Source organism: Amblyomma maculatum, chromosome 3, assembly GCF_055883805.1.
Source record: "Amblyomma maculatum isolate TAMU_Amacu chromosome 3, ASM5588380v1, whole genome shotgun sequence".
NCBI lineage: Eukaryota > Metazoa > Arthropoda > Arachnida > Ixodida > Ixodidae > Amblyomma > Amblyomma maculatum.
This window is the reverse complement of record NC_139346.1, coordinates 158463853-158481656: the sequence shown is the minus strand read 5'-3', so window position 1 is coordinate 158481656 and position 17804 is coordinate 158463853. Positions and strand designations below refer to the sequence as shown.

At 44.5% G+C, this 17804-nt stretch overlaps 1 pseudogene; it reads right to left on the bottom strand.

Moving 5' to 3' along the window:
- Positions 1 to 8521: 8521 nt before the first annotated feature.
- On the bottom strand, positions 8522 to 16800 carry LOC146196625 (integrator complex subunit 1-like; annotated as a pseudogene).
- Positions 16801 to 17804: the final 1004 nt, after the last annotated feature.

Below are 17804 nucleotides of genomic sequence, written 5' to 3'. Positions count from 1 at the left end.
ACTGATTAAATAAATGAAAACGAGAAATCACAATGTACAAAAAAAAAACAAATATATTATTAATATATACAGTGTCCAACTACCGGGCCTATTGTTAGCGCATGCAAGGACGATAATATAAATGATTGGAAGTGCGTTTTTCATATGACGACTATTTTGATGGGTAGTTTTCTGCTGCTCCAAGCACCTTCATTCTAAAGAACAATATTACCGGCAACCATACTGAACTAGAAATCATATTTTTAGCTCATTGTATACCAGCAAATTAAGTCACAGAATTTCACTGAATAAGAACTCAATTCTCTGTTCTTTGTAATATTCGCCTAGTGGGCGCGCGGCGAACATGTTTTATTCTGTTCGGTAAAAAGACGTTCGACGCCTGTTTAATATCGCACAGACGTAGTCAGTGTCATTCAGAGGTTAATGTATACATGAAGGCTCGTAAGAACGCTTTTTTTTTTTTTTTTTTTTTTGCTATGAGCGCAAATGCAATGTTCTCCACGATGTCCACGATCAGTTGCAGCGCAATTTGCGCGATCTGCTGAGCATTTTTTTAATATATTGGGGAAATTTTTATTCAAATGGCGCGTCATCTTATTCTGCTTATTTTTCATCATAGTCAATTCCGTTTTAGAACATTAGACTTAATGTACCGTATATACCACAATTAAATATCTTGCTCGATCAGAACTGGTTGTACGTGGTTAATTTGTTCATTATGATCTTAATGACCTTCAAAAATAAAATTTAATACTCTGAGAAATAGCGCTGCTTGACTTTGTCCGGATCCTAACGATGTTCACTCGATTTCTAGGACCGTTGATGAAGTGCGCGTCACTTGTTTAAATTCGGGAAAGTGAAAACAGAGAAAAGCTACTTCGGAACTATTGGCCTGTTTCAGCAATATCGCACTGGAGTGACCGCTCGAGGTAACTGCAGTTGCCTTTGCAGCAGCTTTTGTGTCATTTTCTGCACGAAAATATGTACGGGTAGTACCGCAGATGAATGGAACTCAGCACGGTTTCCTAGCTGCTTTCGATTAAGATCATACGCGCACGGAATATCACGCCTAAACTTATTATGGCCAGGTAGTATATACACCAAAACGTGAACGAGCTGCAGGCGTTTGCTATTGCGCTATTCGCCATGTGGCCGAAAAGCAATCACGGCAATTAAGAGTTGCAAACGAACTGATCAACTTTCAGTGCAGAAGTGCAAAGCAAGTTAACTGCCAAGGCAATCTTTCGCCGAAGGGTCTACAATTGTCGCGCTGAACTCTTCTGTCATTCGCTCTCATCTTTATCCGACCGAAAAAAACAAGTGATAACAGGTACCATTTTCTTTTTTGTGCCTTGTGGCTCAACCAACCGCACCACAGATCGCAGGAATATCGGGAATTATGCTCGAAACGCACCAAGCGCCGCGCATCCAATGCAGACGGCCCATGCTTTTGCCTACACCACGAAAGTCACTGCTGTCGCTAGCGCCGCCGCATCTCCACTGACGTCATGGGCTGACGCTTGTGTATAGTATTTCACTCGAACCATCGTGGTGTACGCCAAATGCTAAGTTCAGTTCATCGTCTTTGCTGAACGTCATCAGCACTGCTGCGTGGGGTGAGCCATATCGACCAAGGGCGTCGTAATGTGTGAAGAGAACGTGCACTAAGTCACGCCGAAAACCAAGAACAACGTAATTTCTGGCATCTTCAACACAGCTGTCAGAACAGAACCAAGCCCAACGGGAAAAAGTAATCCGGATTTGAACAAATATTCTGGTAGTGTAGGGCACAACAAACCGGCGTCAATCCCGAAGCCCTCTCGTCGGCGTGGTCGGCCGCTCTGCGCGGCTCCAGCCTCAACGACCAATTCTGGGTATCCAGCGGGTCCTCGAGGTGGAGACGAGACAAGATCTCCACGTTCCCACTTGGGAGACCTGCACTCACTATCTTGCCCTCCGCTCGAACGTAGTAAATAACCATGCAAGGCTTTTTCTGCTGACAGCCAAGTTGGTTATTCCCAGCTCTCCAATTCGAGGCGAGTGTGGTAATATCCGCTAGCCAGGCGGAACACAAGAAAGTAATATCAGCGATACACTAAGAAATGTTATCAAGGACCTAATGTCTATGAAGGTGCGAACGTCTCCACTGGCTACTGGTTCAATAGGGACGAGAAATTGGAGAGCACTTCGAGATTGCTGCCAGCTTGGATATTAAAAGCCGAAAAGAAAACATATTTAGAAGAGCGTCATGTCTGTTACTGCTGCTCTTGTTCTGCCACGATACACTTGCTTATGACGTGCCCGCCCCCCCTCCTGATTTCCTGGCCTCCAAGGAAAACAAGGTAACCCGTCCACATCGCTCTTTGGTTTTGCCCGTGGTGAATACCAAAAACAAAATAGCGTTTGGAACAAATCTATTTCATTCTTCTCTTTTAATATAGCGAATTCATAATTTTTTTTAATATTAGCATCTCCATTCCTTCAAATATGCCCTTGACTAAAGCTCGGCCACATTTTGTGTTTCTTCATTGCAACTAAAACCCAGCTCAACTGAACAAAATATTAAGCAACTGCACAGTTAAAAAGCGATAACGAAGAAAGGTCGCACATAAGTTAAGACATGCCTTAATTGTCTGCTCTGAACCAGTTTGACTTACTATATAGTCATTCTGTACATACAAGAAAAATTTATAAAACCAAGTCGCGCAATCGAAAAACCCTTTAAATCTCTTTATTTCATTTAATTTTATTTTCAGCCGTGCAGGGCACGTAGAAATATCAGGTCAGCGCATGGTGGAAGCTTGGGTCTGCACTCCGGCAGGATGAAGTGGGCAGTGAATCCTTCACTACACTTTATCTCAAACTGCGAGCTAAAAGTTCCCACTCAAAGCAGGAGACGGCAAAGAAAAAAAAAAAGAAAAAAAAAAGAAAACCTATGTACAAGCAGAAAACGATGCCAAGCATACCCTTAGAGTAGCCTTCCGTCCCACCTTAACGCCTCGCTTTTGTTGACCATCCAACATCATCAAGCTCCAGCCCACTTAGCCTACTTATCAGCGTGAAGAGGGAGGATAGTTTCATTCGTTCTTTTAATCTGCAGAGAAAGCAAAACGAAGGCTGTGAATCCGATGGAGCTTGATTATAACGGCTGAGAAAATATTTTTGCAGCCAGAGTTCAAGCAGTGCCAAAATAATGTGCTCATAGTGCATGCAGGGTTTCACTGAAAATGTCGAAGCAGAGATGGTAGCAAGTATCGATCAAACCAAAAGAGACTAAGCTCGACAGAGAGAGAGAGAGAGAGAGAGAGAAAGAGAGAGAACGGCTTTGAGCGGTCTGGGAAGAAACCCCTGGATAGAAAAAAAAAAAAAGAAACCTACTTTACGAAGGGCAGTAAATGAATTGCGGATATAACGCCGCAGTGAGCGAACAAAAAAAAAAAATAAAAACGGGTGCTCAATGTATGGCACAAACGCGCCATAATTCAGTAGCTAGCGATGAGGTAAGATATTTACGATATTAACGAAACCTTACAGAACGGGTATTGTGATTTACCTTCATTATAGAAAATGAAACAGGACAGAAAATGTTAATGCTCTCGCACATGCAAAAATGCGTCATAATTATTCTTCCGAGAACCGCGTCCTAGGCGTAGCGCTTAATTACCCTTGCGCCAAACTTATAAGTAAAGCAGCTGGGGTGTCACGCAGTCAGTGAGACAAAAGACAAACGTTTACCTCACTGTTTCGCCTTGCTTTGTCTAGGCTCCTAAAGTGCACCAGAGAATGGATAGGACTCGACGATGCCGTGCAAAATGGCACGGCCATTAGCCAACCTTTAAGGAATAAAACATATATTAAAAGACAGTGGTTACAACGAAGACATCATGAAAAGGTGCCGAGGAAAAAACAAAAGAGATTAAAAGACGTCCCAGAGACGTTGTTTCCACGGCGGTAACCTTTACATGCGGGGAGGGGAGTCGAAGCGTAGCGGCCAACAAGGATCATTACTCTCCGAGAGCCGGTATTGAGCTGTCACAAAAGCTCAGCCAAGGATATTGAAGCCGCCCGGCTTGGAGCCCGTCCTAAAGGGTCCTTGTCCTACCTCTACTTTCGTCTTTGATATTCCCCCTTTTTTTTTTTCTTTCGCTCACTCGAAGTTTCAATTACAGTAGGCGGATCGAGAAAATCTTAGTAGCATCTCAATATCTCAACTTCATTAGCTTTCTTCCCCGCGAAGTCTGAAGGAGACGAACCAGGGGAAAATCAAATAGTTGCGAAGCGCACAACCAGCGTTAAGTCGTTTTGCCTTTGTTCTAGAAAAAAAAAAAAAAAAAAAATCGGGGCAAGATGAAGACGTTTTTACCTTTATCAAACGAACTCGACCGCTAACAGCAGCCTTAGCAAACTTTGACGGAACCTCTAAGCAGGCTCCTGATTGCTGGAGCTGCAAGATGCACGCGGCGTATATGTGTGTTTGTGGAGGGAAAATATGGAGGTGGCTGCCATGCACCCATTGTCATAATCACGATAGCATCTGCAAGGCAGTGGAAAATTATGCGGTAGGGTCCCTCGACGGGCAGCGTATAGAGCACGGTATCGAGGCACCCCACGATGAGGTGAGGCACCCTACAACCCTACGATGAGGTAACGATGAGGGCGCTGACAGCGCCGCTTGGCCGAGGTTGGGATCGATACGCTCAGTGACCGTACCACGTGGACCCTCCAGCATCAAAGCAGGACATGCTGAGCCAATGCCTCCTCTCTCGGAGGCCATGTGTGTATGGCTTACTTGTTAAGGCGCTCGAAGGAACCCAAGGACGCGGGATCGAATCCTTGGCATGCCACTTTTCGATGGAGGCGAAAATCAAGGCGCCCGTGTGTTTTGCGATGTCAGCGCAAGTTAAAGAACCTCAGGTGGTTGAAATTGCCGGAGCCCTCCACTATGGCGTCCTTCATGGCCCGAGTAACTTATGCATGTTAAGCACTATAATGCAAAACACTCCGCGACTAGAATGTACATCGTTGCAGTTCTGAACGATGCCTGGCTTACACATAATCCGGCAGCAAGCTGAGCGATGCAGTGGGCCCTGTAGTGTAGTAGCCCTGGGGACGAGCTGCACCACTGGAGCGAAATGCGCTAGCGTTGCCCAGGCGCAGTAAGTGAGATCACGTGACCACTCTTATCCTCTGCTGAAGCAGGTGCTCGATTGAATTTTTTTTTTTTCGTTTCAAAAGCTAAATGTAGCATCTTTCACTGCAGGCTTGCTTACTTGTCAGTGGATGTCAGCATAGCACAATTTGTCCTTGAGTCGTTGCTCGTATTGCTGCGGTTTATTTAACCTGTTACCATGGTCCGTTACTGCTTTCTCCTCAATGATATATGAACGCGATGCAACCCGGCGCAAGCTCCTATTTCTACCCAAAATAATAAAGTGAGAGAAACATAGTTAACCAAGCTTTGATTGGGCAGAGAAGTGAGTGGTCATTCTCCTGTGCAAGTATTTCAGCGAACAAGACTTCGTGTATGGAGTTCCTCCCAGAGAAAGGAAGCTTCGTCGAAAGCCGAGAGTATCAAATTTATTTTCAATGTGGGTGTCGGTGCCCTACAACGGGTTTCACTGAAACAAAGCAAAAAATCCTGCCGACACGCGCAGCGGTATGCGTGAGTCGTCTCAGGCAGCATTAGCAGTACTGTAGTAATTTTAAGTAGCAATAAAACTAATAAGCATGACCAAGAACATTACAGAAGGATGACCGAGTTATAAATAGTGAAGTAGTATTTACCAACTAGTAGTTGGTAACGCCGCTTATTCCTTTATGACATAGTCATGACAACTATACTTGCAAAAAAGTGATGCCTCATTAGTGTTGTGACAATCATATCAAATGGTTCTAAAAATAGTGGAGTGGTATGCCATAATTATTAATAAAGTGATGACATCATCAAGTCACATGACAGTAAAATCCCCAGAATGACTTGCAAAAAGTGGTGGCGTCATTAAGCCACATGACAGTCACATGGCCAGAGTGACTGATAGTGATGACCTCGTCAGGTCACGTGACAAATTCGCATGGCTAGGAAGCAGCGCTCGGCCTTTCACATTTCTTTATAGTGCAGGTTCTGCAGTGCTCTCAATGTTTTCTTTTTACCGAGACTCAATAATCGCACACCTTTCACTGGTTGTGTTTGGCAGCTTTAGTTGTTTCCATAGCAGCAACGCTGGCCAGTGTGCGTCGTCATAAAAATCCGCCGAGCTACACTTCAACGAGCCAGCGAGCTGTCGACAGCTCGCCGAGTGTTTTCTTGCAGAATGAGCGGGTTTAATACCCCGAAGTAAGCTTAACCAGGCCCAGAGCAAAGTATCTACTAAATAAATAAATGGAATATTAACATGCGTCCTAGCAACCTGTATAAATGTATCACACATTAGCAGTTCAACAAGTGTTATATCCCACTTAGTGCCTCACGTGGGCGCTGCCGAGAAGTGATGCCGTGTTCATGCCCGATGCAATGCCTAATACTTCTTGTGGGCCGTCGTTGAAAACTACAGAGTGCCTGATTCGGCAACCATTAGAAAACTGAGGACGTATTCAATATTCCCTAATAATGTAATAATTTTTAAACATTTGATTTATTTGGCAAATTAGATAGGATATTCTATTATTAATTAGATTAGAAATTTTCAAATATTCTAATACTCCATTTCATACATCTTCTGGTGACAGGAGGAAGGCAAAGGTGTGGCGATTGCTTTCAGCAGGGCCCTGACTTTAAGTCAGCGGGGTCTGAGACCCCTCCGCGCTCGAATATTGTATAAGGAGGGCTGCCATCGTTCCTTGTTAGTGGTTGTCAGAACTTTCTTTCTCTGATGTTCCGGCCATTATTCAGTAAGTTTGAGTAAAAATTCATTAACGTAATTTCTAGAACCACAGGAGAAAAACGATGTCTCCCCTTAAATTTGCATAAAACGATGTTCAAGGCAGGCCACCAGCCGCTTTCTCTCTCCCTCTTTATTTCCCTTTCCGCCTGTGCTCGAACCCCTCCCATAGAACCAGACTAAGCACTGGCTGCCAGCATTGAAACAGGTCAAGCGCGCACCCTTCGGAATTAACACACCAGGACCTCATTCGAACAGCTGTCTGCGATACTACCAATTGCGGTCCCCCGAGCCAAGAAAAAATGTTCCACGTCAAAGCATCCCGAAAAGCTAGCCAGTTGTTCACGTGTGTCGGTGGGAGTCGGGAACTATATTCAGGACAGCAAATAGTTGGCAGAACACTTCGATCACCCGCCTCCTAAAAGACAACGACCGAGCTGTGGCACCGCGATTACACTAACCGCAGGAGCTGAACAATCAAAAATTTAACCCTAAACGAAGAACAAAAGAGGTGCTGCGAATAATAAAATTGACGCTAAGGTGGAAATCCCCCACGCCACCGCATATATGCTACCTATGTGGGCCGCAGCACATTCCATTTCGTGGCCGGGCGAATATATTAACGAATCGAGATTAAGGCAGCCGCAAGCAAGATTACAGGGGAGGATTAATGGGCAAAAGGGAGCTGGCGCCCTGATTTCCGTAATGCATTTTTTAATCATTTCCTTTTCCAGCAATAAAGAAGAAGGGGGGGGGGGTCAATTTCAGTGATGAATTTCTGAATTGGTAATCAAGGGAAACCTTAAATCCACGTCTTGAAGCCTACTCCTTGAGCAATGACCTTTCGGCAGTTCAAGACAGAACCAGTTTTTCTGAACTTTTACTGTTTAATGGTCATAACTCTCTAGAGCGGAAAAATGTGTTTAAATATATACCCGCGAATGTTGATAGTATCTCCTGAATTATATTACTTTGAAATAAGTCCGAGGAAAAGATTACCAAAGGCGATTTAGCGTCAAATCAGGCCTTGGAGCGAGAATGTCAACGACAACAAATGCACGAATACTGCAGTCACATAAATATGTTGCTTTTGGTGTTCTTGGAGCATTGTGTGTAGAAATCTGTTGCAGATGCAGTGTCCTTCAAGGACCGTGCTAGATAATGATGTGCCGCATGATTGCAATAATTACAACTCGTGAGTGACATGTTCATTTCGTGCCTCCGGTGTGTATTATATACGGAGCTTTTAATTAAATACCCTACCCATCGAACCAATATGTGCTTCGAATTCAGGTTAAATACCCAGGTCCAAGATTTATTTGAAATGGCTTTTCTATCGTTTCTCTGTTTTGCATGTGTCTGTTTTCCTGCGGTGTCTTGAGCTCCGTTTTTTCTTGCATTATTTTGTAGCTTTCATAGTACTTTTTACAGGTTTTATTCCGTTCACGAGAATTGTTCTCCTTTAAATTCATGACACACACCCACACAGGAGAATCGGCCAAGGATTGGGGTGCAGACATATTTGTTCTTGAGATGTATATTACATTCCCCCCCCCCCCCCTCCCCCCCAAAAAAAATGATTGCTAGGAAAGAGAGAAGGAAAGTAAAAAATTAAACAAATACTGAAATAAAAATGAGAATTTATAACGCACGCAGGAGATGAACACTGTGAGATTTGTAGCTACCGATTAAAAAACTGAAAACATCAAGGCAGACGTTTAGAATGATGTTAAATACAGACCAGTGGCTGTACCCAAGCATGGTGGCATCAAACGACAATAAGCTCTGGCTGCTAAAATTAAGTCCCAGCTGTCGCAATGGCTTCTGCAAATACCATCTTCTCATCATGGTGAAATGGCGGCAAAACAGCAAGAAATTTTCGATTCCAGTTCCCCGCAGGATGCGCAGCCGAGAGTAAGCGCCAAACCAGACCTGTGCATTAAATTTACAGATGGGATACGGCAGCGAAACCTTGTTCGAGAGACTTCAATCTGCCGTGATTGACATGATTTCCTTCTCCAGGAATACTTGAGATGCAGGTAATCATCCGATGTTAAAATAGATTCAGTCTACGTGCTTAATAAGGAGTGCCTACGAAATCGCGCAGTTGTTATGTACGCTGTAGCCAGGAGGATAGACGACATGGGGTAATTAAGATAGTCTATCAGCAATCTCATTGACTGTCACATTGCTGTGACGTGGTACCCACATCATATGTATGAGGTTCAAATGTGAAGGTGGTACCCACATCATATGTATGAGGCTCAAATGTGCAGGGACCAATGAAAGAAAGGATTTTAAAATTGGCAAATCATATTTGAGGAATGCGACAAGCGCAAGGAATAAGTGTCTGTAATTACAGCCACTGCTGAGTAGGAGCATCTAGTTGGTTTGCGCAGAGCAAGCACGACCACCAAAAACTCTGCCTGGAAAATTGGGGTGGAATCTGGAAGTTGAACAGAAAAAGCCTAGTCTAGAAGTGAACAGTATATTCCAATGCCTGCCTTTTCCTGACATTGAGAGGCATGAATTGCTATTATGCTAATGGGAAGACTTTGTAAATGATTGTCTAATACTTCATTAAAAATGCGAGGTGATAAATGTTTTGCGTTATTGGGGAAAATCTCATCGTAGACAATTTGAATCAAAGATCCACCAACTTTTGTTGGAAGGATGTTAGAGAGGTTTACATTCAAAGGTTGTAACAAATTTTGCACTAGTATTACCTGTCGGGTATGAAACCGAGATCAGTGGACTCCGAAAAAAAGAGGCCGGCTGACAACAGGAAACTGACAGTGAGTGATAGAAATGTGATCCATGTATATTTAGATAGGCCTGGACAGTCAAAAATCGTAATCTAGCTAACAGCAGTGGTATTCGGACTTCAAGATAAAGTATATTGTTAGTCACAAATTTGGGGAGCCCAAGGCATAACCTAAGCAGTTCCCGCTCAAAAAGAACGAGCAGACGGATTTTGTTAGCAGGTGAACCAGAAAACAACAGATCCAAATTCTAAAATTGGTCGGACAAACAGCATAAATCGTTCAACAATTTCACCTGCATTTAAGCAATTGTGATCTGCATCAAAATGTTCTTTTCGACTTTATTATCGATCCTCGTAGATGCATCTCTTCTTTATTAGGTCCTGCTGATCGCATCTCGATCAGCGAGACTTATATACAAGTTTATTTTACGTGCGGGTTTTATCACTTAACCAAGTTCAAACGCCATGAGAAGCGCAGTAATGGTGCCTAAAGAAAGTGGCAACCAGCAGTTGCAAAGAAAAATGTTTGCTTAGATCAGAATGTTTCTCATAATAAACATGTACATACCGTAATGTGTGTATACTTTATGCATTGTCAATCTCTTAGATGATTGAGGTCAAGTGCAAGGAAGACAAAATTAATGCAGATCGCTTTCAACTATCAGTGTTGAAGGAGGCACCGTTCAAGAGCATAATACTTTTAACAAACAAGCACAATGATTCGATTAGGCATTGGAGAGAGTCTCTGCAAAATACTACACCAATGTGCGCAACAGGAAGCAATGAAAATACAAATCAAAGGTGCCTTATGCTCCCCTTTGGAAAGCCAGCTTTTAATTTCCAAGACATCGGCCGCCATTGAGCTGAGGGAGCGCGACAAGAGGGGAGTGGGGGTATAGTGGGGAAGCCCCTTTCGAACAAAAGGTCGCTTGGGGTTCCCCCTGCTCCTAGGGCAAGGCCATAACTCCATGCCTGCTGCTAAAATCGCAGAAGGAAGGTGAATTTTGTTACTGCAGCTATAGTGCTACGGCATCCGCCTTCTCGCTGCTGCCTGCCCGATGCCTGGATTGATGCAATATAAGAGCATCCCCTTTGAAACGGGCGGTGGCAGCCGCCACTATGCTCGGCTTTTTTTTTTTAATATACTCTTTTCAAATATACACAAAGCCAACTAAGCTTCCTCATGTTACGGTGGAGCGTCGTGATCTTCCATCATGGTCACGACCAAAAATAAAGTTGGCAAAACTAAGGCTTACCCCTCACGGATGGTCCTAATGACATTTCATCTTTCTCTTTGTGCCTTGCTTTGTATGGAATGAACATTGTGCACTAGATCTGAATGCAAGGCACAGTCGGTTTCAGTTGGTGCAGTACGTAAACATAACAGCAAGGTCTGTGCTGCAGCAGTTTTTACCTAAAGACATGAAGCGTGCTTTTTCCTCGTAACAGGTTTATCCTATTCTCGAAATGATGAGGAAGGGACACTAACGGAAGATGCAAGAATATTCCTTAGTCCGGATTCTCTTGCCACAAATACTAAAAGGGTGGCAAGTTAGTTTTCTTTTGCGTAATCAACTAACAGACATCTTTAAAAAATATTTCAACCAAAACGGTTTTTTAGTTTCCGTAACATCTGTTGGCTCAACTGCAATTTGTATTGGACGGGTCCTACTCATTGCAAACCAGAAAGTGTGTGCCCCAAAATACACAAGCTAGGCTCATCAGGAGCCAGAAATAACAGCTGGCCTGTGACGAGCCTAGCTCGTCCAAGTCCACAAGTAGGTTGGTGGGTTAGGTGAGTGAAGGTTGGTTGGGGGATCCCATCAAGCCTCCTAAGTGCACAAGTACAGGACCGATGCAGTGGAGGACCAATTAAACCACAACACAATTACCATTCCACATCCCTTCTCTCGGCATTTCTTCTTTTACTTATGAAAAATGCTGTTTCCAAGGCATCAAAACTGACAATTACACCCCAGTAATATTGAAGAAATCAATAATCTAACGACAGAGGTTTGACCAGTTTACCTTAAAATAAAGTACACAAAGCGGCACATACGCTCGCCATCGATAGAGGACACACAAATTACAAGCACAAACACCAATGGAAGGATGATTAGTTTCCATACTGCATGTTCAGCAGCAGCAATGTGTCTGTGATTGGCACAGCACTGTTTACATTGGTGCTGATCCCAACCTGAAATGCCTTTTGGAGAAGCATACTGCCATGTTCCTGAGCAAGCACAACAAATTCTGGAAGGTGATCGAGCACCAGTAACACCAAATCCCTGCGATCACTTGCAAGACACTGCAGGTAGCCTGAAATGAACTGCCCCGCAGTCTTGGGATTATTCTTGATGCTCTGAAGCAGCAGCCTGAACGCCAAGCTGCAACATGATATGTTTGTGCTCGTCAGCACAACGCACTGCAGCTCGTCTTGGTAAGCTTCCAGAACTTCGGGCTTCCTCGATGCGACAACATCCAGGTCCTTCAATGCAGAAAGAATCTCTTCTGGGTCAACACTATCTTTGTCAAGCAAGCTCCTGAGATCTCTGCTACTGCCACCCTTGCTAAATCCCAGCGGTGGTTGTGAAGCCGGACGCACAACTGAGCCCCTTGTAGATGGGCCAGGCTCCGAACCTACATTCTCTGGAGCGTTTTCGTTCCCTTCGGGATGCAGTCGAAGAATACAAGTGCCAGCCAAGAGAGTCTTCAGGCTCAGCAGGTCAGGGAACACGCCAGAAACATCTTGCAATGCACCAAGGTGCTTCTGAACCCACTGCCTAGCTGCAGATGGATTGTGGTAGACATACTGATGAACCAGAAGCAGAAACCTGTTGAGCAGGCCCATAATGCGCTCTCTCTCATGATTACGCATATACTGGATATGACACTGAAAGGCATCCACGTAAACGTCCAGTATGTCATTTAGTGCTGGAACTCGAATGTCAAGAAAAAGGTGTGGCAAAAGCAACTCAAGCGTTCCCAACATGTGCACAAAAAATGACGCATGATTTCGTGTGCCAAAGACTAATGTGCCCATACCTGAACGACTATGGAGGAGGATGGCCATCATGGGGAGCTGGCGAAGCATTAGCTCTGGATGAGTTGCTGCAAGTTTCCTAGTAGCAATATGGAGGTCAGACAGCTTATAGTATGACTGCTTGTCATAGTCGGCAATAGACAGGGCCAACAAGAGTGTGTGTGAAAGGGTGTCCACCTTTGTCTGACCAGATGTCTGTGGCCCTATGTCCTTCAGCATTTCACCTATTGCATCCGACGTGAACACAATGCTCGGAATGCACAGGTACAATTGTGTGAGCATCTCCTTTGCAGCTGCCCGACGACCAGGTTCATTCTGAACAATGGCTACCAAGTGGGACACAACAGCTGAGATCAAAGTCTTGTCAGTACAGCTTTGCTCTAGGAGTGGCAAGCGTGTTGAAATTTTAATCCTGCTTTCCTCGTGGGAAGCTGGCTGACCTTCAGAAGCACTCGCTGAAATGTGTTCGTTGATGATATAGTCTGCCATTGCACAAGCCTAATCGGGGCTAAAGATCAACACTTTCTCGGGTGTGTAGTGCTTGGGAATCTTCTTGTCCCGGCCTTGCCATATTTTTGGTATGAACATGCAAGCCTGAAGGAAGTCTAGCACAGCAGAAGGGTCATACTTCTTTGTGGATGCCTGCGAAAGGATCTCATTGATGGCTGCGTGCAATGTTGTCCAGTGTGCTCTGTGTATGAGCAAAGCAAGCAGGTATGGACGAAATGTTGTTCTCAGGAGCTCATTTTTCGTGCTGTTGTGAAAAAGCAGCTGGTGCTGTAGTTCCGGACAAGAGGAAACACATTCCGGCTCCAAATGCTCCAGCCAGTCAACAATGACAAAGCTAGTAGTCACCTTCTCCGACTCAAACTTGTTTTCACAAAGAATTTTCGAGAGTGCATGAATCAGCTGCTGACTGTCGCCCATCTTGATAGCCCTTTGCACAAGCACACAGAGTGCCTCTTCGAAACGCTTCGATTCATTTCGTGCCACTGATGTCAGAGCTTCTACAATGTTGGCAGATTTCGCATCACCAGACGCTAATCTTCTTGGTGCCTGATCCTTGTTCCTCGAAGATGAATGTAACGTACAGTACTGAGTCAGGATGGCTGTGAGGGGTGACTGGACTTTGCTCAGCTCCAAGATCTTTGAACAAACCCAGTGAAACTTGAAAGTAAGTGGAGAGTTAGAGGCTTCCCTCTGTTGTGCTGCAATGGCAAGTCTAAAAAGAGAACACGATATGAATGACTTTACATATAAAGCATTTACAAACACTTTTCTTTTTTCACTTTCAAGGATGTGCTCACAGGTATGTATAAACTCGGCCAAAGCACCGCCAAAGAGGCACTTTCTGAGCACATCATGGGAAAACGCCTTTTGCAGGCCTCTAAAAAGTTCCTGCTCTTGCTTGATTCCCAGCTTTCCCTTTATCGGGTCTAAACCAAACAACTGAAAAACAGCTACCGGTACCGAGTCCAGTCGAGACACCTCTGCTGGCCGCGGTGGGGCATGCTGTATAACCGACGTCGGCACCGGTTCAATCTCGTCCATTTCGGAAGCCGCGTCAGTGACATCACCCTCACCCAGGAGCCGATAAAACAATTCGCCGCCGATCGCTCCTCTTTGGTGCTGTACTTCGACGAGCTGCGACATATACGCCTTGTCAACAACTGCCTGAACAACAGCTGCCTCGTCATAATCCACAGCTCTGTCCAAGCAGCAAAGCAGCTTGCTCATACTCGGAACTGGAATACCAAAAGACTGGATGAAAAGTACTAGCTGGTTTGGCTCCAAGTCTTTCAATGCAGCATCAACAAGAACATCTACTGATGACCTGATCATGCGAAGCTTTAGCCAATCTGGCAAGAGGAGGGCCTCTTCTGAGGTGTCCACAAGAAATGCTTGGGGTGGGTCTCCTCCTTCTGGAAACCACGTCTCCAAAAGTGCATTGAACATTTCAGGATCACTCTGAGGGGGACCGTAAGTAAGCAGTATGATCATGGAGTGCACAACCAGTATGTACATGGTTGCCGTCTCACCAGACGCCCACTGCAACGTTATGTGATCTTGACACTCGTACCAAAAGACATCTTTCGAAGGCTTTCGTGCATTCTGGAGATACCGCGTGAATATGTCAAGCAGTGAGCAGTGAAAAAGTTGGTTGTAAACAAAGCCAACAGACTCCTGCAGAAGGATGCAATTTACAATTGTCGGCCTGTCGATAATGAGCTGAGTGATGTCCAGTGAAAGCTCAGAGAGTCCATCATCGGGTGTATAGGTTGCAAGGAATTTAACATAAGCTGTAACCGCAAAAGGATCATTCTCAACCTGGCATGCCTGCCGCAGAGTTCGCACTGATGTCCTGCCGCACAACATTGAAGTGAGGAAGCGAGGGGATTTCCTTCAGAAGCCAGTCATGACTGTTTGGATCAGAATCTTGCGGAGCCTCAGCATTTAGGGGCTTCTGACTGAGGACCACCATGAGCCCTTTGGTCGCAAGTGTGCGGGCACTCTGCTGCTGCGAACTGAGCTCCACCAAGCAAAGAAAAAATGTTCCACGTCAAAGCATCCCGAAAAGCTAGCCAGTTGTTACTGCCAATTGCGGTCCACCAAGCAAAGAAAAAATGTTCCACGTCAAAGCATCCCGAAAAGCTAGCCAGTTGTTCGCGTGTGTCGGTGGAAGTCGGGAACTATATTCAGGAAGGCAAACAGTTGGCAGAACACTTCGATCACTCGCCTCCTAAAAGGGGCACTGGCCGGACAACGACCGAGCTGTGGCACCGCGATTACACTACCGCAGGATCTGAACCATGAAAAATTTAACTCTAAACGAAGAACAAAAGAAGTGCTGCGAATAATAAAATCGACGCTAAGGCGGAAATCCCCCACGCCACCGCATATATTCTACCTATGTGGGCCGCAGCACATTCCATTTCGTGGCCGGGCGAATATATTAACGAATCGAGATTAAGGCAGCCGCAAGCAAGATTACAGGGGAGGATTAATGGGCAAAAGGGAGCTGGCGCCCTGATTTCCGTAATGCATTTTTCAATCATTTCCTTTTCCAGCAGTAAAGAAGGGGGGGGGGGGGGGGGTGGGGGGGGTCAATTTCAGTGATGAATTTCTGAATTGGTAATCAAGGGAAACCTTAAATCCACGTCTTGAAGCCTACTCCTTGAGCAATGACCCTTCAGCAGTTCAAGGCAGAACCAGTTTTTCTGAACTTTTACTGGTCATAACTCTAGAGCGGAAAAATGTGTTTAAATATATACCCGCGAATGTTGATAGTATCTCCTGAATTATATTACTTTGAAATAAGTCCGAGGAAAAGATTACCAAAGGCGATTTAGCGTCAAATCAGGCCTTGGAGCGAGAATTTCAATGACAACAAATTCACGAATACTGCCGTCACATAAATATGTTGCTTTTGGTGTTCTTGGAGCATTGTGTGTAGAAATCTGTTGCAGATGCAGTGTCCTTCAAAGACCGTGGTAGATAATGATGTGCCGCATGATTGCAATAATTACAACTCGTGAGTGACATGTTCATTTCGTGCCTCCGGTGTGCATTATATACGGAGCTTTTAAATACCCTATCCATCGAACCAATATGTGCTTCGAATTCAGGTTAAATAACCAGGTCCAAGATTTATTTGAAATGGCTTTTCTATCGTTTCTCTGTTTTGCATGTGTCTGTTTTCCTGCGGTGTCTTGCTGAGATGACCTCCGTTTTTTCTTGCATTATTTTGTAGTTTTCATAGTACTTTTTACAGGTTTTATTCCATTCACGAGAATTGTTCTCCTTTAAATTGATGACACACACCCACATAGGAGGATCGGCCAAGGATTGGGGTGCAGACATATTTGTTCTTGAGACGTATATTACATCCCCCCCCGCCCCCCCCCCCCCCCCCAAAAAAAATGACATGATTGCTAGGGGAGAGAGAAGGAAAGTAAAAAATGAAACAAATACTGAAATAAAAATGAGAATTTATAACGCACGCAGGAGGTGAACACTGTGAGATTTGTAGCTACCGATTAAAAAACTGAAAACATATTAGCAAGGCAGACGTTTAGAATGATGTTAAATACAGACCTGTGGCTGTACCCAAGCATGGTGGCATCAAACGACAATAAGCTCTGGCTGCTCAAATTAAGTGCCAGCTGTCGCAATGGCTTCTGCAAATACCATCTTCTCATCATGGTCAAATGGCGGCAAAACAGCAAGAAATTTTCGATTGATTTCAGTTCCCCGCAGGATGCGCAGATGAGAGTAAGCGCCAAACCAGACCTGTGCATTAAATTTACAGATGGGATACGGCAGCGAAACCTTGTTCCAGAGACTTCAATCTGCCGTGATTGAGATGATTTCCTTCTCCAGGAATGCTTGAGATGCAGGTAATCATCCGATGTTAAAATAGATCGTCTACGTGCTTAATAAGGCGTGCCTACGAAATCGCGCAACTGTTATATACGCTGTAGCCAGGAGGATAGACGACATGGGGTAATTGAGATAAGTCTATCAGCAGCCTCACTGACTGTCACATTGCTGTGATGTGGCGCCCACATCATATGTATGAGGCTCAAATGTGAAGGTGGTATCCACATCATATGTATGAGGCTCAAATGTGCAGGGACCAATGAAAGAAAGGTTTTTAAAATTGGCAAATCATATTTGAGGAATGCGACAAGCGCAAGGAATAACTGTCTGTAATTACAGCCACTGCTGAGTAGGAGCGTCTAGTTGGTTTGCGCAGAGCAAGCACGACCACCAGAAACTCTGCCTGGAAAATTGGGGTGGAATCCGGAAGTTGAACAGAAAAAGCCTAGTCTAGAAGTGGACAGTATATTCCAATGCCTGCCCTTTCCTGACATTGAGAGGCATCAATTGCTATTATGCTAATGGGAAGACTTTGTAAATGATCTTCTAATACTCCATTTAAAATGCGAGGTGATAAATGTTTTGCGTTATTGGGGAAAATCTCATCGTAGACAATTTGAATCAAAGATCCACCGACTTTTGTTGGAAGGATATTAGAGAGGATTACATTCAAAAGGTTTGTAACAAATTTTGCACTAGTATTACCTGTCGGGTATGAAACCGAGGTCAGTTGACTCCG